The sequence below is a fragment of the Bufo gargarizans genome, chromosome 4, assembly GCF_014858855.1.
Source record: "Bufo gargarizans isolate SCDJY-AF-19 chromosome 4, ASM1485885v1, whole genome shotgun sequence".
Classification (NCBI taxonomy): Eukaryota; Metazoa; Chordata; class Amphibia; order Anura; family Bufonidae; genus Bufo; species Bufo gargarizans.
This window is the reverse complement of record NC_058083.1, coordinates 324700144-324721083: the sequence shown is the minus strand read 5'-3', so window position 1 is coordinate 324721083 and position 20940 is coordinate 324700144.

Below are 20940 nucleotides of genomic sequence, written 5' to 3'. Positions count from 1 at the left end.
CCCAAATGAATTTTACCTCCTTTTCTTCTCACTAATGGAGCTTTCATTTGGTGGTATTTTATTGCTGCTGACATTTTTACTTTTTTTGTTATTAATCAAAATGTAACGATTTTTTTGCCAAAAAATGACATTTTTCACTTTCAGCTGTAAAATTTTGCAAAAAAAACGACATCCATATATAAATTTTTCGCCAAATTTATTGTTCTACATGTCTTTGATAAAAAAAAAATGTTTGGGCAAAAAAAAAATGGTTTGGGTAAAAGTTATAGCATTTACAAACTATGGTACAAAAATGTGAATTTCCGCTTTTTGAAACAGCTCTGACTTTCTGAGCACCTGTCATGTTTCCTGAGGTTCTACAATGCCCAAACAGTAGAAAACCCCCACAAATGACCCCATTTCGGAAAGTAGACACTCTAAGGTATTCGCTGATGGGCATAGTGAGTTCATAGAACTTTTTATTTTTTGTCACAAGTTAGCGGAAAATGATGATGATTTTATTTTTTTATTTTTTTTCTTACAAAGTCTCATATTCCACTAACTTGCGACAAAAAATAAAAAATTCTAGGAACTCGCCATGCCCCTCACGGAATACCTTGCGGTGTCTTCTTTCCAAAATGGGGTCACTTGTGGCGTAGTTATACTGCCCTGGCAATTTAGGGGCCCAAATGTGTGAGAAGAACTTTGCAATCAGAATGTGTAAAAAATGACCGGTGAAATCCAAAAGGTGCACTTGCGACAAAAAATAAAAAATTCTAGGAACTCGCCATGCCCCTCACGGAATACCTTGGGGTGTCTTCTTTCCAAAATGGGGTCACTTGTGGCGTAGTTATACTGCCCTGGCAATTTAGGGGCCCAAATGTGTGAGAAGTACCTTGCAATCAAAATGTGTAAAAAATGACCTGCAAAATCTGAAAGGTGCACTTTGGAATATGTGCCCCTTTGCCCACCTTGGCAGCAAAAAAGTGTGACACATCTGGTATCGCCGTACTCAGGAGAAGTTGGGGAATGTGTTTTGGGGTGTCATTTTACATATACCCATGCTGGATGAGAGAAATATCTTGGCAAAAGACAACTTTTCCCATTTTTTTATACAAAGTTGGCATTTGACCAAGATATTTTTCTCACCCAGCATGGGTATATGTAAAATGACACCCCAAAACACATTCCCCAACTTCTCCTGAGTACGGCTATACCAGATGTGTCACACTTTTTTGCTGCCAAGGTGGGCAAAGGGGCACATATTCCAAAGTGCACCTTTTGGATTTCACCGGTCATTTTTTACACATTTTGATTGCAAAGTTCTTCTCACACATTTGGGCCCCTAAATTGCCAGGGCAGTATAACTACGCCACAAATGACCCCCTTTTGGAAAGAAGACACCCCAAGGTATTCCGTGAGGGGCATGGCGAGTTCCTAGAATCTTTTATTTTTTGTCGCAAGTTAGTGGAATATGAGACTTTGTAAGGAAAAAAGAAAAAAAAAGAAAAATCATCATTTTCCGCTAACTTGTGACAAAAAATAAAAAATTCTAGGAACTCGCCGTGCCCCTCACGGAATACCTTGGGGTGTCTTCTTTCCAAAATGGGGTCACTTGTGGCGTAGTTATACTGCCCTGGCAATTTAGGGGCCCAAATGTGTAAGAAGTACCTTGCAATCAAAATCTGTAAAAAATGGCCTGTGAAATCCGAAAGGTGCACTTTGGAATATGTGCCCCTTTGCCCACCTTGGCTGCAAAAAAGTGTCACACATCTGGTGTTGCCGTACTCAGGAGAAGTTGGGGAATGTGTTTTGGGGTGCCATTTTACATATAACCATGCTGGGTGAGAGAAATATCTTGGCAAAAGACAACTTTTCCTATTTTTTTATACAAAGTTGGCATTTGACCAAGATATTTTTCTCACCCAGCATGGGTATATGTAAAATGACACCCCAAAACACATTCCCCAACTTCTCCTGAGTACGGCGATACCAGATGTGTGACACTTTTTTGCAGCCTAGATGCGCAAAGGGGCCCAAATTCCTTTTAGGAGGGCATTTTTAGACATTTGGATCCCAGACTTCTTCTCACACTTTCGGGCCCCTAAAAAGCCAGGGCAGTATAAATACCCCACATGTGACCCCACTTTGGAAAGAAGACACCCCAAGGTATTCAATGAGGGGCCTGGCGAGTTCCTAGAAATTTTTTATTTTTTGCATAAGTTAGCGGAAATTGATTTTTTGGGTTTTTTTCTCACAAAGTCTCACTTTCCGCTAACTTAGGACAAAAATTTCAATCTTTCATGGACTCAATATGCCCCTCAGCGAATACCTTGGGTGTCTTCTTTTCGAAATGGGGTCACATGTGGGGTATTTATACTGCCCTGGCTTTTTAGGGGCCCTAAAGCGTGAGAAGAAGTCTGGAATATAAATGTCTAAAAATGTTTACGCATTTGGATTCCGTGAGGGGTATGGTGAGTTCATGGGAGATTTTATTTTTTGACACAAGTTAGTAGAATATGAGACTTAGTAAGAAAAAACAAAAACAAAAACAAACAAAAAATTTCCGCTAACTTGTGCCAAAAAAAATATCTGAATGGAGCCTTACAGGGGGGGGTGATCAATGACAGGGGGGGTGATCAATGACAGGGGGGTGATCAATGACAGGGGGGTAATCACCCATATAGACTCCCGGATCACCCCCCTGTCATTGATCACCCCCCTGGTAAGGCTCCATTCAGACGTCCGTATAATTTTTACGGATCCATGGATCGGATCCGCAAAACACATGCGGACGTCTGAATGGAGCCTTACAGGGGGGTTATCAATGACAGGGGGTGATCAGGGTGATCACCCCCCTGTCACTGATCACCCCCCCTGTAAGGCTCCATTCAGACATCCGCATGATTTTTTACGGATCCATGGATACATGGATCGGATCCGCAAAACACATGCGGACGTCTGAATGGAGCCTTACAGGGGGGTTATCAATGACAGGGGGTGATCAGGGTGATCACCCCCCTGTCACTGATCACCCCCCCTGTAAGGCTCCATTCAGACATCCGCATGATTTTTTACGGATCCATGGATACATGGATCGGATCCACAAAACACATGCGGACGTCTGAATGGAGCCTTACAGGGGGGTGATCAATGACAGGGGGGTGATCAGGGAGTGTATATGGGTGATCACCCGCCTGTCATTGATCACCCCCTGTAAGGCTCCATTCAGACGTCCGCATGTGTTTTGCGGATCCGATCCATGTATCCATGGATCCGTAAAAATCATGCGGACGTCTGAATGGAGCCTTACAGGGGGGTGATCAATGACAGGGGGGTGATCAATGACAGGGGGTGATCAGGGAGTGTATATGGGTGATCACCCGCCTGTCATTGATCACCCCCCTGTAAGGCTCCATTCAGACGTCCGCATGATTTTTACGGATCCATGGATACATGGATCGGATCCACAAAACACATGCGGACGTCTGAATGGAGCCTTACAGGGGGGTGATCAATGACAGGGGGATGATCAGGGAGTGTATATGGGTGATCACCCGCCTGTCATTGATCACCCCCTGTAAGGCTCCATTCAGACGTCCGCATGTGTTTTGCGGATCCGATCCATGTATCCATGGATCCGTAAAAATCATGCGGACGTCTGAATGGAGCCTTACAGGGGGTGATCAATGACAGGGGGGTGATCAATGACAGGGGGTGATCAGGGAGTGTATATGGGTGATCACCCGCGTGTCATTGATCACCCCCCTGTAAGGCTCCATTTAGACGTCCGTATGCGTTTGGCGGATCCGATCCATGTATCCGTGGATCCGTAAAAATCATACGGACGTCTGAACGGAGCCTGACAGGGGGGTGATCAATGACAGGGCGGTGATCAATGACAGGGGGGTGATCAGGGAGTTTATATGGGGTGATCATGGGTGATCAGGGGTTTATAAGGGGTTAATAAGTGACGGGGGGGGGGTGTAGTGTAGTGTGGTGTTTGGTGCGACTGTACTGACCTACCTGAGTCCTCTGGTGGTCGATCCTAACAAAAGAGACCACCAGAGGACCAGGTAGGAGGTATATTAGACGCTGTTATGAAAACAGCGTCTAATATACCTGTTAGGGGTTAAAAAATTCGGATCTCCAGCCTGCCAGCGAGCGATCGCCGCTGGCAGGCTGGAGATCCACTCGCTTACCTTCCGTTCCTGTGAGCGCGCGCGCCTGTGTGCGCGCGTTAACAGGAAATCTCGGCTCTCGCGGGAGGACGCGTATATGCGTCCACCCAGAAGAGCAGGGCCGCCGGCAGGACGCAATCCTGCGTACGGCGGTCCTGTAGTGGTTAAATAAACCCGGAAAGAGTAAGTAAAAACCCACTCAGTGTAAATGAATACACCAACCAACAAGAATAAAGTGAGATTAAACGGGTATAAGTGCAAGTGCATAAGAAGTCACTATATCAATGGTCAAATACCACAATTGCCAGGGCAGACACATTTGGGCCCCTAAATTGCCAGGGCAGTATAACTACGCCACAAATGACCCCCTTTTGGAAAGAAGACACCCCAAGGTATTCCGTGAGGGGCATGGCGAGTTCCTAGAATCTTTTATTTTTTGTCGCAAGTTAGTGGAATATGAGACTTTGTAAGGAAAAAAGAAAAAAAAAGAAAAATCATCATTTTCCGCTAACTTGTGACAAAAAATAAAAAATTCTAGGAACTCGCCGTGCCCCTCACGGAATACCTTGGGGTGTCTTCTTTCCAAAATGGGGTCACTTGTGGCGTAGTTATCAATGACAGGGGGTGATCAGGGTGATCACCCCCCTGTCACTGATCACCCCCCCTGTAAGGCTCCATTCAGACATCCGCATGATTTTTTACGGATCCATGGATACATGGATCGGATCCACAAAACACATGCGGACGTCTGAATGGAGCCTTACAGGGGGGTGATCAATGACAGGGGGGTGATCAGGGAGTGTATATGGGTGATCACCCGCCTGTCATTGATCACCCCCTGTAAGGCTCCATTCAGACGTCCGCATGTGTTTTGCGGATCCGATCCATGTATCCATGGATCCGTAAAAATCATGCGGACGTCTGAATGGAGCCTTACAGGGGGGTGATCAATGACAGGGGGGTGATCAATGACAGGGGGTGATCAGGGAGTGTATATGGGTGATCACCCGCCTGTCATTGATCACCCCCCTGTAAGGCTCCATTCAGACGTCCGCATGATTTTTACGGATCCATGGATACATGGATCGGATCCACAAAACACATGCGGACGTCTGAATGGAGCCTTACAGGGGGGTGATCAATGACAGGGGGATGATCAGGGAGTGTATATGGGTGATCACCCGCCTGTCATTGATCACCCCCTGTAAGGCTCCATTCAGACGTCCGCATGTGTTTTGCGGATCCGATCCATGTATCCATGGATCCGTAAAAATCATGCGGACGTCTGAATGGAGCCTTACAGGGGGTGATCAATGACAGGGGGGTGATCAATGACAGGGGGTGATCAGGGAGTGTATATGGGTGATCACCCGCGTGTCATTGATCACCCCCCTGTAAGGCTCCATTTAGACGTCCGTATGCGTTTGGCGGATCCGATCCATGTATCCGTGGATCCGTAAAAATCATACGGACGTCTGAACGGAGCCTGACAGGGGGGTGATCAATGACAGGGCGGTGATCAATGACAGGGGGGTGATCAGGGAGTTTATATGGGGTGATCATGGGTGATCAGGGGTTTATAAGGGGTTAATAAGTGACGGGGGGGGGTGTAGTGTAGTGTGGTGTTTGGTGCGACTGTACTGACCTACCTGAGTCCTCTGGTGGTCGATCCTAACAAAAGAGACCACCAGAGGACCAGGTAGGAGGTATATTAGACGCTGTTATGAAAACAGCGTCTAATATACCTGTTAGGGGTTAAAAAATTCGGATCTCCAGCCTGCCAGCGAGCGATCGCCGCTGGCAGGCTGGAGATCCACTCGCTTACCTTCCGTTCCTGTGAGCGCGCGCGCCTGTGTGCGCGCGTTAACAGGAAATCTCGGCTCTCGCGGGAGGACGCGTATATGCGTCCACCCAGAAGAGCAGGGCCGCCGGCAGGACGCAATCCTGCGTACGGCGGTCCTGTAGTGGTTAAATAAACCCGGAAAGAGTAAGTAAAAACCCACTCAGTGTAAATGAATACACCAACCAACAAGAATAAAGTGAGATTAAACGGGTATAAGTGCAAGTGCATAAGAAGTCACTATATCAATGGTCAAATACCACAATTGTAGCTATGGTGACAGCTTAAACCTCCAAATACATACAAAGTAAAAGTGCAAGAGCATAAGAAGTCACCATATCAAATGGTCAGATACCACAATTGCAGCTGTGGTCACAGCTTAAACCTCCAAATACATGCAAAACTGGCTCAGGTGCACAGTGAACATCCACCTGTGGATAACCCAAGTGGGTATAGCTGAGCACCTAGAGCCAATGAGCACATCCCTCAAAGTCCACAACAATATAGCATTTCGGCGGATGCCTTCCTTCTTTATGAATGTATAAAATCAACTTGAGTCACCAGGGTTTGGTCCAAGAGTGCAGCATGTCATTCCTACCAGTATTGATTATGTGTTGAGAGGGCTGCCATAGTTAATGGACAGGTCACAACACAAAAAAAAAAAAAACCTTTCATAGTATCTTCCAGTATCAAGTTCACTGGAAGAAATCAGTATGTGCAGTTCAAAGAATATTTGTAGAATAGACTACTGGTATGTAAAATTATGGATCAGTCCATTGAAATGCCCTGAACAAAGTGTAAGGCCTTGCACACGACCGTATGTATTTTGCGGTCCGGAAAAAAATGAATCTGCAAAAAATACGGATGACATCCTTGTGCATTCCATATTTTGCAGATCGGAACAGCCGGCCCCTAATAGAACTGTACTATCCTTTTCCGTAATGCGGACAATAATAGGACATGTTCCATTTTTTTGGCGGAACGTAAATACGGAAACGGAATGCACGCGGAGTAACTTCCACAGAAATACCAGAATGGACACGGAAAGAAAATACGTTCGTGTGCATGAGGCCTTAGACTGATCCATAGCCTAGTGTAATGATGCCAGTTGTTCACAAGACTTCAGAATTGCACTTAATCTATAGCAGTCAACTTTCCCAGGTACTAATGATGTCTCCCGTTCTGAAATATCACAGGACTTACAGTAGGACTGAAATGTATAATAGCCCGATGGTCACAAGAATCATTTTATGAATCATGTATCAACATTGGGAGTTAACAAATATATGAGTAGAAACTAACTGTTGAATGCAGGAACTGAATGATGATTTCAGTCAGATATAATGAAGCAGATGATGATGATGATGATGACAGTTAAAGAACTCCCACAAAAATTGTTGTTCTCTGGACTGTTAGAAAGGTACTACAAGTAGCAGCACACTGCCATGCACAAAGACAAATGCAAACATTGAAGACATGATGAAATGCAAACTCACTGCTATACTTATTAAAGAAAATTAGAAACTCTTTGCGACATTTTTAGTCTAAATTGTGTTGAGCACATCTATCAGTGACAAGGTTGCTTCCAAAAGACTGGATCTACAATATCAATGAGCAACAATTATTTTCTAGGGGACATGCGATTACTGCAGAGATTGCTTGTTTCTATACAGCAGAGGTGATTGCTGCTTTATTGCAGATAATCTGTCTGATCATCAGTCTATGTAATAGGACACTCAATAACCAGTGGACCCAGAGTAATGGATCAGATGTGAGACACTTAAATAACAACTGCCCCAAACAAACTAATAAACAGGAGAAGATGCAGCAGGCAATAACCTGCTTGTCCTAACATCTAGTAGGTTAAATCAACCTGCTTTGTTCCGAATTAATTCATAATGAATAGCGTTAAATCAGCTATATCCCAGCCTGCATGGAGAATCTATCTCAGTGTACATCACTGTGCATTGCAGCAACATGCATAGCTAGTCCTTTCTGGTAGTAAAACAGTTACTGCGACAGGCAGGTGGCGACTCCAATAACAGTAGAATTATAAAGCTTATTCACCCCAATTTGAGAATCAAGGCGTAATAGAATTGCTTATCTATTTAACAAGGTGAACACCCCAATAACAGTAGAACAAGACAGGTAATTCACCCCAATTTGAGAATCAAGGTGTAAGATATGTTTATCTATTAAAAAATATGCACAACCGACTAACAGACATGTTATTCAAGCCAATTTGAGAATCAAGAACTAATAGAGTCGCTTATCTATTCTACAAGGTGGACACCCCAATAAGAGTAGAACTAGACAGCTTATTCACCCCAATTTGAGAATCAATGCGTAATAGAATTGCTAATCTATTAAACAAGGTGGACACCCCAATGATTGGAACCCCACGGAAGCACCCATGGCGTTTCTGTCCATGCCTCCGCACCACAAAAAAATATAACTTGTTTTTTTGCGGTGCGGACGGATCACGGACCCATTCAAGTTGAATGGGTCTTGAATCGTCCCGGCTGCCGCACAGATGTTGCCAATGCACTGAACGGATGCACAATGTTTGTGTGCAAGAGGCCTAACAGTAGACAAGACAGGTTATTCACCCCAATTTGAGAATCAAGGCCTAATAGAATTGCTTATGTAATAAATAAGGTGGACACCCCTCTTACAGTAGAAGAAGACAGGTTATTCACGCTAATTTGAGAATCAAGCAAAATGGAATTGCTTATCAATTAAACAAGGTGGACACTCCAATAACAGTAGAACTAAACAGCTTAGTCACCCCAATTTGAGAATCAAGGCCTAATATAATTGCTTATCTATTAAACAAGGTGGACACCCCAATAACAGTAACATTACAAAGCTTATTCACCCAAAATTGAGAATCAAGGACTAATAGAATGTATTATCTATTAAACAAGGTAGACACCCCAATAACAGTAGAACTAGACAGCTTATTCACCCCAATTTGAGAATCGAGGCCTAAAATAATTGCTTATCTATTAAACATGGTGGACACCCCAATAACAGTAACATTTGAAGGCTTAGTCATCCCAATTTTAGAAACAAGGTCTAATAGAATTGCTTATCTAACAAGAAGGACACTGTTTAATTATATAGCTCTATGCCCTACACAAGGATTGATGCAAACTGCACTGTCTCCTATGGATCCCTTCAGCTTCAGATTACAGTCCATGCACTGTCCCTGCAGTCTCCCTATGCTCTCCCTACAGTGTGTAAAACTCTTCGTACGATCTCCTTACACTGTCCCTGCACTGTCCCAGCTCTCTCCAATTCAATATTTCACAATTAAAATCTTTTAGCAGCGCTGTCCCTAGCGCTTGTCACATCTCTCACTATGCTCAGCTCACATTGACATGGCAGAGACTGGGTGGGATGATGCTTTTATAGGGCTGTGAAATCACAGGGGATGGCTAGCTGCTGATTGGCTGTCTGCACGTCGTTATGGAAGATCTCACATTTTCGGGCTTCTTACTTTCACTTTTTTCACGTGAAGCTGCCCTTTTTTGGAAAAAACTATTCGTTACCAAGAAGCGTAAGGAAATTTGGATTCTTTGCAAATAACATTTTCCTAAACTTTCCTAACTTTTCCAAAATTTTCCTAAACTTTGGATAAAAGTCCACTTCGAATGCTTCAATTCGCTCAACAATAGTATCAACATAGGACACAATATTCTATTCCTATAGATTAGCAGAAAGCAGATGGATGGAATTAATAGAGGTGGAGGAGCAGAATCAATGGGACACCTACTGTGGGGGCTGCTGGCACTGGAGGGGCTGGATTTATGAGGGCTACTGGCTTTGGGGGATGGCTGATGGCACTGGGGGGCTGGCTTTATGGGGGCTACTGGCTCTGAGGGTGGCTGATGGCACTGGGGTGGGGGGCTGTAACTGTGGGAGCTGCTGGCACTGGGGGGCTAAAGGCATTATGGGGGGCTGCTGGCACTATGGGGGGTGCTGTCTCTGGGGGGGATTATGGCACCTGTGGGATAAATGTATATTTTTTTATTAGGGTCGTCAAAAAATAAATAAAGATTTATAGAAATTTCTGTGGTGGGCAAGCACCAATATATCTTGTAAAAAGTAAGTATTAAAAAAAAATGTTGATATATGTGGAAATAGTGCTCTAAACAAGTTACTTTAACGTTATCTGCATTTTGTCTGGTATTATGTGGCATACAGATGTCATCAAAGAAACAAACAATTTATAGGAGACACCCACCCAGAAGGAGCCGTCGTATTCAGAGGCCAGTAAGTATAAAATCAACCCTTGGAGCTTGTACTGTTTGATTTGTTGCATTAATCAGTATGTGCTCTAATTATAGGTTTCTTCATCATCATCAGGTGGTTTTCCAGCTCACCTACCGGGGACAGCTCAACATTAGTGGCCTCACCATCGTCCAGGGGAGGTGGACCTAGCCCGGACCGGGGCTGTCAAGAAGTATATATATATATATATATATATATATATATATACAGTACAGACCAAAAGTTTGGACACACCTCATTCAAAGAGTTTTCTTTATTTTCATGACTATGAAAATTGTAGATTCACACTGAAGGCATCATAACTATGAATTAACACATGTGGAATTATATACATAGCAAAAAAGTGTGAAACAACTGAAAATATGTCATATTCTAGGTTCTTCAAAGTAGCCACCTTTTGCTTTGATTACTGCTTTGCAAACTCTTGGCATTCTCTTGATGAGCTTCAAGAGGTAGTCACCTGAAATGGTTTTCACTTCACAGGTGTGCCCTGTCAGGTTTAATAAGTGGGATTTCTTGCCTTAAAAATGGGGTTGGGACCATCAGTTGTGTTGTGGAGAAGTCAGGTGGATACACAGCTGATAGTCCTACTAAATAGACTGTTAGAATTTGTATTATGGCAAGAGAAAAGCAGCTAAGTAAAGAAGAACGAGTGGCCATCATTACTTTAAGAAATTAAGGTCAGTCAGTCCAAAAAATTTGGAAAACTTTGAAAGTGTCCCCAAGTGCAGTCACAAAAACCATCAAGCGCCACAAAGAAACTGGCTCACATGCGGACCGCCCCAGGAAAGGAAGACCAAGAGTCACCTCTGCTGCGGAGGATAAGTTCATCCGAGTCACCAGCCTTCAGAAATCGCAAGTTAACAGCAGCTCAGATTAGAGACCAGGTCAATGCCACACAGAGTTCTAGCAGCAGACAGAGTTCTAGCAGCAGACACATCTCTAGAACAACTGTTAAGAGGAGACTGTGTGAATCAGGCCTTCATGGTAGAATATCTGCTAGGAAACCACTGCTAAGGACAGGCAACAAGCAGAAGAGACTTGTTTTGGCTAAAGAACACAAGGAATGGACATTAGACCAGAGGAAATCTGTGCTTTGGTCTGATGAGTCCAAATTTGAGATCTTTGGTTCCAACCACCGTGTCTTTTTGCGACGCAGAAAAGGTGAACGGATGGACTCTACATGCCTGGTTCCCACCGTGAAGCATGGAGGAGGAGGTGTGATGGTGTGGGGGTGCTTTGCTGGTGACACTGTTGGGGATTTATTCAAAATTGAAGGCATACTGAACCAGCATGGCTACCACAGCATCTTGCAGCAGCATGCTATTCCATCCATTTTGCGTTAAGTTGGACCATAATTTATTTTTCAACAGGACAATGACCCCAAACACACCTCCAGGCTGTGTAAGGGCTATTTGACTATGAAGGAGAGTGATGGGGTGCTGCGCCAGATGACCTGGCCTCCACAGTCACCAGACCTGAACCCAATCGAGATGGTTTGGGGTAAGCTGGACCGCAGAGTGAAGGCAAAAGGGCCAACAAGTGCTAAGCATCTCTGGGAACTCCTTCAAGACTTTTGGAAGACCATTTCAGGTGACTACCTCTTGAAGCTCATCAAGAGAATGCCAAGAGTGTGCAAAGCAGTAATCAAAGCAAAAGGTGGCTACTTTGAAGAACCTAGAATATGACATATTTTCAGTTGTTTCACACTTTTTTGTTATGTATATAATTCCATATGTGTTAATTCATAGTTTTGATGCCTTCAGTGTGAATCTACAATTTTCATAGTCATGAAAATAAAGAAAACTCTTTGAATGAGAAGGTGTGTCCAAACTTTTGGTCTGTACTGTATATATATTTTTTATTTTTTTTAAAATGGAAAAATAGAGCAGCCCTCCAAAGTAGCAGTAAAAAGTGGTATCTTTATTCACCCATAGGTGACGTTGCGTCATCTATGGGTAAATAAAGATACCACTTTTTACTGCTACTTTGGAGTGCTGCTCTATTTTTCCATTATACATTTGGGTAATGGAACAAAGGTCTCAATCGCTTAGTTCTACTAGATATTAGACCACCACCAGATTCTCTGCTCCTTCTCCGAATTCTTGATTGCAGTTCCCGCTCGCCAACGTCATAGTTGCGTTCACCCCTAGTGAGTTTGCGGGAGTAAAAGACCACAGGGTGTAATATTGTTTCTCCCCTTGGCACTGGGAGAGCACTGCTCCGACCGCCCCCTCGGAGACGTCTGTCTCCAAATAGAATGGGTGAACAGTGTCTGGCTGAGCCAAGACAGGATCTTGTGTAAACAGGTGTTTAAGACGTTGAAACGCCTGGTGGGCCTCCGGGGTCCAGGTAAACGTGGTGTTGCTCTTGGTTAGTTCGGTGATGAGGACACAGATGGCCGAAAATCCCCGGATTAACCGTCTATAGAAATTGGCAAAGCCAATGAATTGTTGAACCATCCGACGGTTACTGGGGACAGGTCTGGATCTTCTTAGGGACCGTCTCCACCCGTCCTGGGGATAGAATGTAGCTAAGGAACTCGATGGACGTTACCTCAAAGGTGCTTTTTTCCAGTTCCCCATAGAGTTGGTGTCTCCAGAGGTGGTGGAGGACCGACTTAACGTGTTTTTCTTTTTGCGGCAATGTCTGGGAAAAGATGAGGATGTCGTCTAGATATACCACCACATGGGAGTTGAGAAGGTCACGTAACACGTCGTTGATGAAGTGCTGAAACGTGGCTGGGGGTTACAAAGTCTAAAGGGCATTACGAGATACTCGTGGTGCCCAAATCGTGAGCGAAAGGCCGTCTTCCATTCATTGCCCTGCCGAATGCGAATTAAATTGCAGGCCCCTCGGAGGTCAATTTTGGGGAAGAACCTGGCATCCTTCACCCTATCCAATAAGTCCGGAATGAGGGGGAGCGGGTACCGATTCTTTTTGGTGATACACACAGGGGCACCATCTTTTTTCCCCACAAAAAAAATACCGGCCCCAACGGGTGAAGTAGAAGGGCGGATAAACCCCTTTGTCAGGTTCTCATCTATATATTCCTTCAGGGTCTTGGACTCTGATTCTGAGAGATTATACAGGCGTCCGAATGGCAACGGGGACCCAGGGAGCAGGTCTATAGGGCAATCATAAGGCCTGTGGGATGGCAAGGTATTCGCACCCTTTTTCTCAAGCACATCCGTGAACTCATAGTATTTGTCTGGTAGTGTGTGTTTGAGGGTACCCAGGGTCGTAGAAGGCTTGCTGATGGAAGGAATGCTCTCCACAGAGCCATGGTGGCCCAGTCAATCAGAGGATTGTGTCTCCAGAGCCAGGGGATACCCAGGATAATAGGGAACAATGGAGAAGACACGATGTCCCAAGTGACGTTTGCGGAGTGATGGTCGCCAATACAAAGTAGCAAGGGATGGGATTCCATGGCGATAGGACAGGTTTGGAGGGTGCTGCCATCCACCATGTGCAGCTGGAATGGATTACTCTTCGGGTGCAATGGGATTCCCAACTGCAGGGCCAGGTCCTTGTCCATGAAATAGCTGCTGGCACCCGAGTCGATAAAAGCTGAGAGGTTAATGCCATTCTTCTCCAACTGTAGAAAAACAGGGATGGTAAGGTGAGATGGCTGGTTGTACCGTGGCGGGGTGACACAAGGTGGACATACATCTGGCCTATCTGCCAGAGGTTGGGTGGGGCAGTCCTTCAAAAAGTGTCCTGGCTTGGCGCAGTATAGGCACAGATGCAGTGCCTGCCGTCTGATATTTTCCACCGCAGAAAGAGGGCCATGAACAACCCCAATCTGCATGGGTTCTTCCAGGGTGAAGTCTCCAATTGTAGGGGCAGGAACTGGCACTGGGACAGGCAAGGGGTCTGGTTGTTGTACCTGTGGGTGTTGTGTCAGTTGCCTCTACTGATGCCTCCCGCAGAAACGTTGGTCCAGGTGGGTGACCTGGTGCATCAGGGCCTCTAGGGTAACGGGTACTCCGTCGCGGCCAAGTTCGTCCTTCAAGGGCTCTGACAGTCCAATCAGGAACTGGTTTATGAAAGCGACCTCGTTTAGTTCGGTGTCCGTTGTGATCTCACGGACCTCGGTAATATAGTCCTCCACTGGACGTTTGCCTTGGCGGAGATTGTGCAGAGTACTCCTGGCGGTGGAGGCCCATAGCGGATCATCATATAGCTCCTGCATGGCAGTGACAAAGGACTCCCAAGTAGAGAGCACCGGGTCATCGGCCTGAAGTAACTGGGGAGGCCCTGAAAGTAGAGAGATAGCCATACGTACCTTGATATAATCAGTAGGATACGTGCATAGCTTCAGGGCAAAGAGGAGTTCACAGGAGATGATAAATGAGCTTTACTTCTTCCAATCACCTGCAAAGCGCTTCGGGAGGCCGATCAAGGGTTCACTGGCGACCATTTCTACGGCATGGGCCGGAGTAGGCGAAGGTGAGGGTGGCAGCGTGGTGGCTTCTGCGCTGCATTGTTCTTGTGCGACCACTTTTTGGAATAGATACTCATGACTCTCCTGCATCTCATGGAATGCTTGTGTCATCAGTCTCATCTGTTGATGGAGGGCCGTGGTGGTGTCTGATACTCCTGCGGGTTCCATGGTCACGACTGATTTATTATGTCAAGCTCTGACACATGAGCCTTAAAAGAGAACAGCAAGGAGGGAACCCACTGGCGGGTAGCAGCCAGTAAATAAGGCACCAAGGACACTTCAACAAAAATAGTCAGGTAAATACCAGGTCGAGGCAGGAAGCCAGACGGAAACAACAAGAAAGGTACCTAGGGAGCTTAGTATGTCTCACCAAGAGGTGGAATAACTCAGCACTGAGCCAGGGCTCTGATCAAGTTTTTATAGCCAGAGGGTGTGTGTCTCCGCCCCGGTCTACAAGGTGACCAGGAAGGTTACTCTCCTGCGGCCCAATAGCAGGTGAAGGCATGTGTGTGTGTGGGCTGGGAAACTCTTCCAGCAAGGTCCACAGCTGAGGTCTAAATAAGCGCATAAGCGGCTGGGACGCCTGTGGCTCTGCCTGGATGATGGGAGGTTCGTACCCTACGCCGTACCCTCCGACCCCGTCTTCCTGACAGCTGTGGCAGGAGGGTAGGAGCAGTTCCATCAGCAGCTACTTAAGTCTAGAGTCTCTGATGAGCAGTTTTCTTCACCTGCCTAGTGAAGAAACTACTAACCACCAGCATCAGCTAGACATGGAGCAGAACCTGAACCAGCAGGTCATGGCATACTTGGACTGCACTCTGCCACCCCACATCAAAGATCCCCTGGACTACTGGGCAGCCACACTTGATTTTTGGCTGCAACTGGCCGAGTTTACCATGGACAAGCTTTCCTGCCCGGCCAGTAGTGTGGCATCAGAGCGGGTGTTTAGTGCGGCGTGGGCCATAGTTACCCCAAGGAGAACCTTTACACCCAAAATGTGGATAAACTGACCTTGGTGAAGATGAATCAGGCGTGGATCAGCCAGGATTTCCATAAACCAGTGCTTGATGCATCAGACTAGATCATCCATGGTGCCACACCCAAACTTTGTCCTGTTTCTTCTGGCTACCTGCTTCAGCTACTATTCTGATGCTGCCATCCGCCTGATGCCACACAACCAGGGGTTTAAGTACTATAGCGGCAGACCAGGCGACTGCTATGGGGCCCAGGGCAAGAGAGGGCCCAGTCACAGTTGGGATTATTTCCTCTTCAAGTGGAGGTGAAAACTTGGTCAGGACTCTACCCTCTAAAGGAACAACTTTTAGCAGATGAAGCAGTGGAAAAATGGCCCAAGGGTCAACACTCTGTCACTAGGCCACTCTGTGGTCTCTTCATGCTGCTGCCAACTCACCACTCTGTGGTCTCCTCATGCTGCTGCCACCTCTCCACTCTGTCACTGGGACACTCTGTGGTCTCTTCATGCTGCTGCCAACTCACTACTCTGTGGTCTCCTCATGCTGCTGCCACCTCTCCACTCTGTGGTCTCCTCATGCTGCTGCCACCTAATTACTCTGTGGTCTCCTCATGCTGCTGCCACCTCAACACTCTGTCACTAGGCCACTCTGTGGTCTCTTCATGCTGCTGCCAACTCACCACTCTGTGGTCTCCTCATGCTGCTACCACCTCCCCACTCTGTCACTGGGCCATTCTGTGGTCTCTTCATGCTGCTGCCACCTCACCACTCTGTCACTGGGCCACTCAGTGGTCTCCTCATGCTGCTGCCACCTCAACACTCTATGACGGGGCCACCATTTTCTCTTTTTGGCCTTGTTGCCATCACCATTTATTGTACCCTTCTTCTGATTGGATCCTGTCTTTGGAGCAGCCGTAAGGCCTGTATCACATGGTCTCTATTTTGCATCAGGATATGCTCTTGATTTGGTAGCCAAAAGCAGAAGTGGGTACAAAACACAGAAGACATGCAAATATTCCATTCACGTGCCATCTCTGTTTTGGATTTACTCCAGTTGTTTTTTTTTTGGCCTTAGCAATACTGATGAATTACTGACCAAATGCTGACCGAGTGATTGGAGGTTGTTCTTCTGACGCATCAGAGGAAGGGTAAAATAATCAGAGACGTCAACACCAACTTGCTGACACCTAGGGTTTGAGCGAACCCAAACTGCAAAGTTCAGGTTCGTACTGAACTTTGGGAGTTCGGGTACCCGGACCTGAACCCAGACTTTTTCACTGAAGTTCGGGTTCAGTGTTCGGGTGATTTTATTTATTTATTTTTTAGTTATTTAACCATCTTATAACAGAAAATAATAGCATTCTTAAGACAGAATGCTAATTAAAATGGCCATGCGGTAAAAAATTATTTAAAAAAACTCACCTCATCCACTTGATCGCGCAGGTCTTCTTTCTTTCAAGTGGATGAGGTGAGTTTTTTTCTGATTTTCAACCCCTCCATGGCCATTTTATTTAGCATTCTGTCTTAAGAATGCTATTATTTTCCGTTATAACCATGTTATAAAGGAAAATAATAAAGTGAAGTTCGGGTTCCCATTGGCTTTAATGGGGTCCGGGTTCGGAGTCAAGTTTGGGTCCCGAACCCGAACTTTGGCCTGAAGTTCGGCCGAAGCCGGCGAACCCGAACTTCCGTGGGTTCGCTCATCTCTAATGACACCTTCTTCACTTGGTCGGGGGGGCTCAACTTGTATCAGCATTTAACAGAACAGATTCTGTAGAAATCTATGTGGAATCAGCTGACAGTGTAAAAGGAGTGCGCTCTTTCACGCTATAGTAAGATTTTGGGTCGCTGCATGGTTGGGTCTACCTGACGCTAACATTGACCTGAGTAAGGCTGAGTTCACACTTTAATTATTTGGTCAGTTCTGGCCCCGTAACTGATTAAATTATTGATTTGTGAAGTGATTCTAAGAGCGACGCTTGTCATCTGCGTGTCATACTAACTGACAGTAGTGTTTCACTACCACAGTGGACTCCCTATGCATGTTTCTGCAAGGCACAGTGTTCTACATCACTACACAGGTTCTCTGCAGCCAGGAAATAGCTGTTTTTCAATGCGATTCACCACAGGTAAATTCAGATCGAATAAAATTTTTGGGGAGAATTCGACAAACCAACCAAATCGATTTTTTTAGAAATTCGCTCATCTCTAATAATAATATGACCTTCATTTGCATACCTACTGTTCCTTTAAACATATATATATATATATATATATATATATATATATACAGTATGTATTGTAGATTTACAGTTATACTGATATAGAATTTATAAATCAAAGCACAACTAGAATGTAACAAAGTAACAAACAATGGTAACATTGAGGAAATTACTGTGTAGTCTAGTCACTGTCTAGTGGTAAATTTGATTCTTTTTCCTAGTAATCAGACTTCTGCCTTTATCTCTCCTCCTGCATTAAAAAGCTAAGGCAAGCTACTTGACTGTGCACTTTGCTACTATCAAAGGAAGGAATTGCTTTTAGGTAAGCTTCTTTATTGTAAATGGGTAAAATTGTATCTTCATTGAACAACTTCAGTGCATGTTCAAAAGCCAAACAGATTACAAATGGAAAAAATACATTTTTATCTTTTATGTTTTATAATAAAACATAATCAATATAACATAATGTGCGCCTGCTCTACGATTGCATTTCAAAGCTATCTCCTAGTCTGCTGCTTAAGATTTGGAGGGAAGCTTTTCCATTAAGCTTGAGGTTACAGTTACGTTGTAAACCCAAACGACATGCATTGCAGTGGCCCCTTGAGTTACAGTATTGATTGACTCCAGGATGAGCATTGTACATGACACATATTGAAACTTGAGACAGTAGCTCTATGGAAAACTAGTAATTGGTTTTTGAATCCCCAAAATGTCATACCAAAATAATCAAAAACGAAGATTGACCACTTCATAACTGACTGTATATCAGGACAGTCTACAGAGATCATGCAGGTGCAAGATTATGGAGTCCACTGTCACTGACAGCTGGGCTCCCCATAGAGAAGGCAGGGAAATTGTTTACCATCCCTGCCTTCCCTATTGCTGCATACACAGTGAGTACTGTATTTACAGAACAGGAAATAGCAATGCTGCTTCCTGCTCTGGTCCTAACAATCATGGGATTACTGGGAGGTGGTTGTCTACACAAGCTGCTGGGTAGCAACAGATCCAGATCAGCACTGCAGTGACGCTCAACAGCCTTGTTAAAGCCTGCAGGGTTGTATTCCCCTGTAAATGTGGTTAAAATGTCAGTCTAAGGGCCCGGCCGTGACGGTATTGTGGCTCGCAATCAGCAGGTCCGCAATACACGGGCACCGGCCTGTGCACCCAGCATCACGGATGCGGACCCATTCACTTGAATGGGTCTACAATCTGAGAAATGCAGTGCGGTGCAGATCGGAAGCACGGATCGGAAGCCCAGGGAAGCACTACAGAGTGCTTCCATGGGTTTTCTGTCCGTGCCTCCGCACCACAAAAAAGTAATGCATGCACTACTTTTTTGCAGTGCGGACAGTCTGATGCAGATCGCGGACCCCATTCAAATGAATGGGTCCTCGATCCGCATGCGGTGGTCCCACGGTCGGTTGCCCTTGCATTGCGGACTGCAGTTTGCGGTGTGCAGCACGGGCCCGGCCGGGCCACGGTCGTGTGCATGGGCCCTTAGTTACAAGAAAATCAGCAATAGAAAAAACATTTTATATGCCCCCCCCCAGAGGTCTTGAATGACCTTATAAGTGTAAAATCTGTCAAAATAAATAAATAATAAAAGACAAAATAAAAAATAATAATAAAGCCAGTGCAGCTTTTAGTCCCATCCCTGGCAGTTATAAACTATATAGCCCCACATTACTGAAAGGATACATAATTAAAAATAAGTTTTTTTGTTGTATATTTATGCTATTAAAACACTGAAAAACTATTTTACTATTACTATTTTCTCTTTTTAACAGCTTCCCATGCATAAATTTTTTTTTTTAAAAATGCTAAAATAAAATTGACATTAACCCTTTAATGACCAGGCCTCAAATGGCCTTAAAGATCAAGCTCACGTATTCTCTTTATTTAGGTGATAAAATTACACCTACAGCATACAATTGCATATATTTACTAAAAACACACAAAAAATATGTTTCTTTTGCAAGAATGTTTTTTTGTGCTCATTTTAACTGCAATATATCACATATACATACTGTACAAAATGTTATCAGATATACAGTATACAGTATTTCCATGAATTTATTTTATTTTAAAAGCAATTTTAATAAACTTTTTTTCATTTTTGAACAGTTTAGAAGACTTACAATTTGTTTTTAACTTTTAACCGAATTTTTTAAATTTTTAAATACTGCATGTTTTCCTACACTGGACCACGTTTGAAGGAAAAAAATCCTTTTTTTCACCAATGTGTTCATTTAAAGACAGACATTTTTGCATAGTGCACATAAAAATGAAGAAATGCATAATTTCACCCTATTTCTCCCATTTTCAGAAATATCCCAATTGTAGCCCTAAACCTATGTCTGGACCTAAAAGGAAAAGTGCACCCAGTGGCTTTCAGGGCATACATTTTACTTGAAAATGTTTCAGGCTGATTCTTTAGTGTGCAGAAGCACCCCCAATATAACCCCAATCTGCTTACTTAACCCCTTTCCCACCAGCGCCGTACTAGTAGGAGCAGGGAGCGGGCTCCATGGCTGCCGGGCACCTGCAGTTTCATACAGCAGACAGTTAACAATATAATTTGTGAAAAGGTAGGCGACACCAAGGATGTAAACAATTTACTTGTAAGAATAGTTATCGCTAAAATGTAACTTTTATTCATTCTCCTTCGAATGTGAATATTCAACTATAATATATAGATAATATTACGTCCTGGATCCCACTAATCTATGGTGAGAGTGTGACATCTTCCACTCACACCTGATCCTCAGACAATGTACCATTCAGGGAAAATGTAATGTGTCTGGGAATGAGCGGGTCATAATGAACACCCCCATGCACAATACACCAGCACAGTGTGGGTTAAACAAGTGCATGTGCCTGAACCAACCAGGACACTATCACTCCACCCTCAACAATTACGCCTGGTACATTAGTTAAATGAACTATCGCTACTGTAACATTTGGCTTCCTAAATGAGGTGTTAACCTCTGTAACACTAG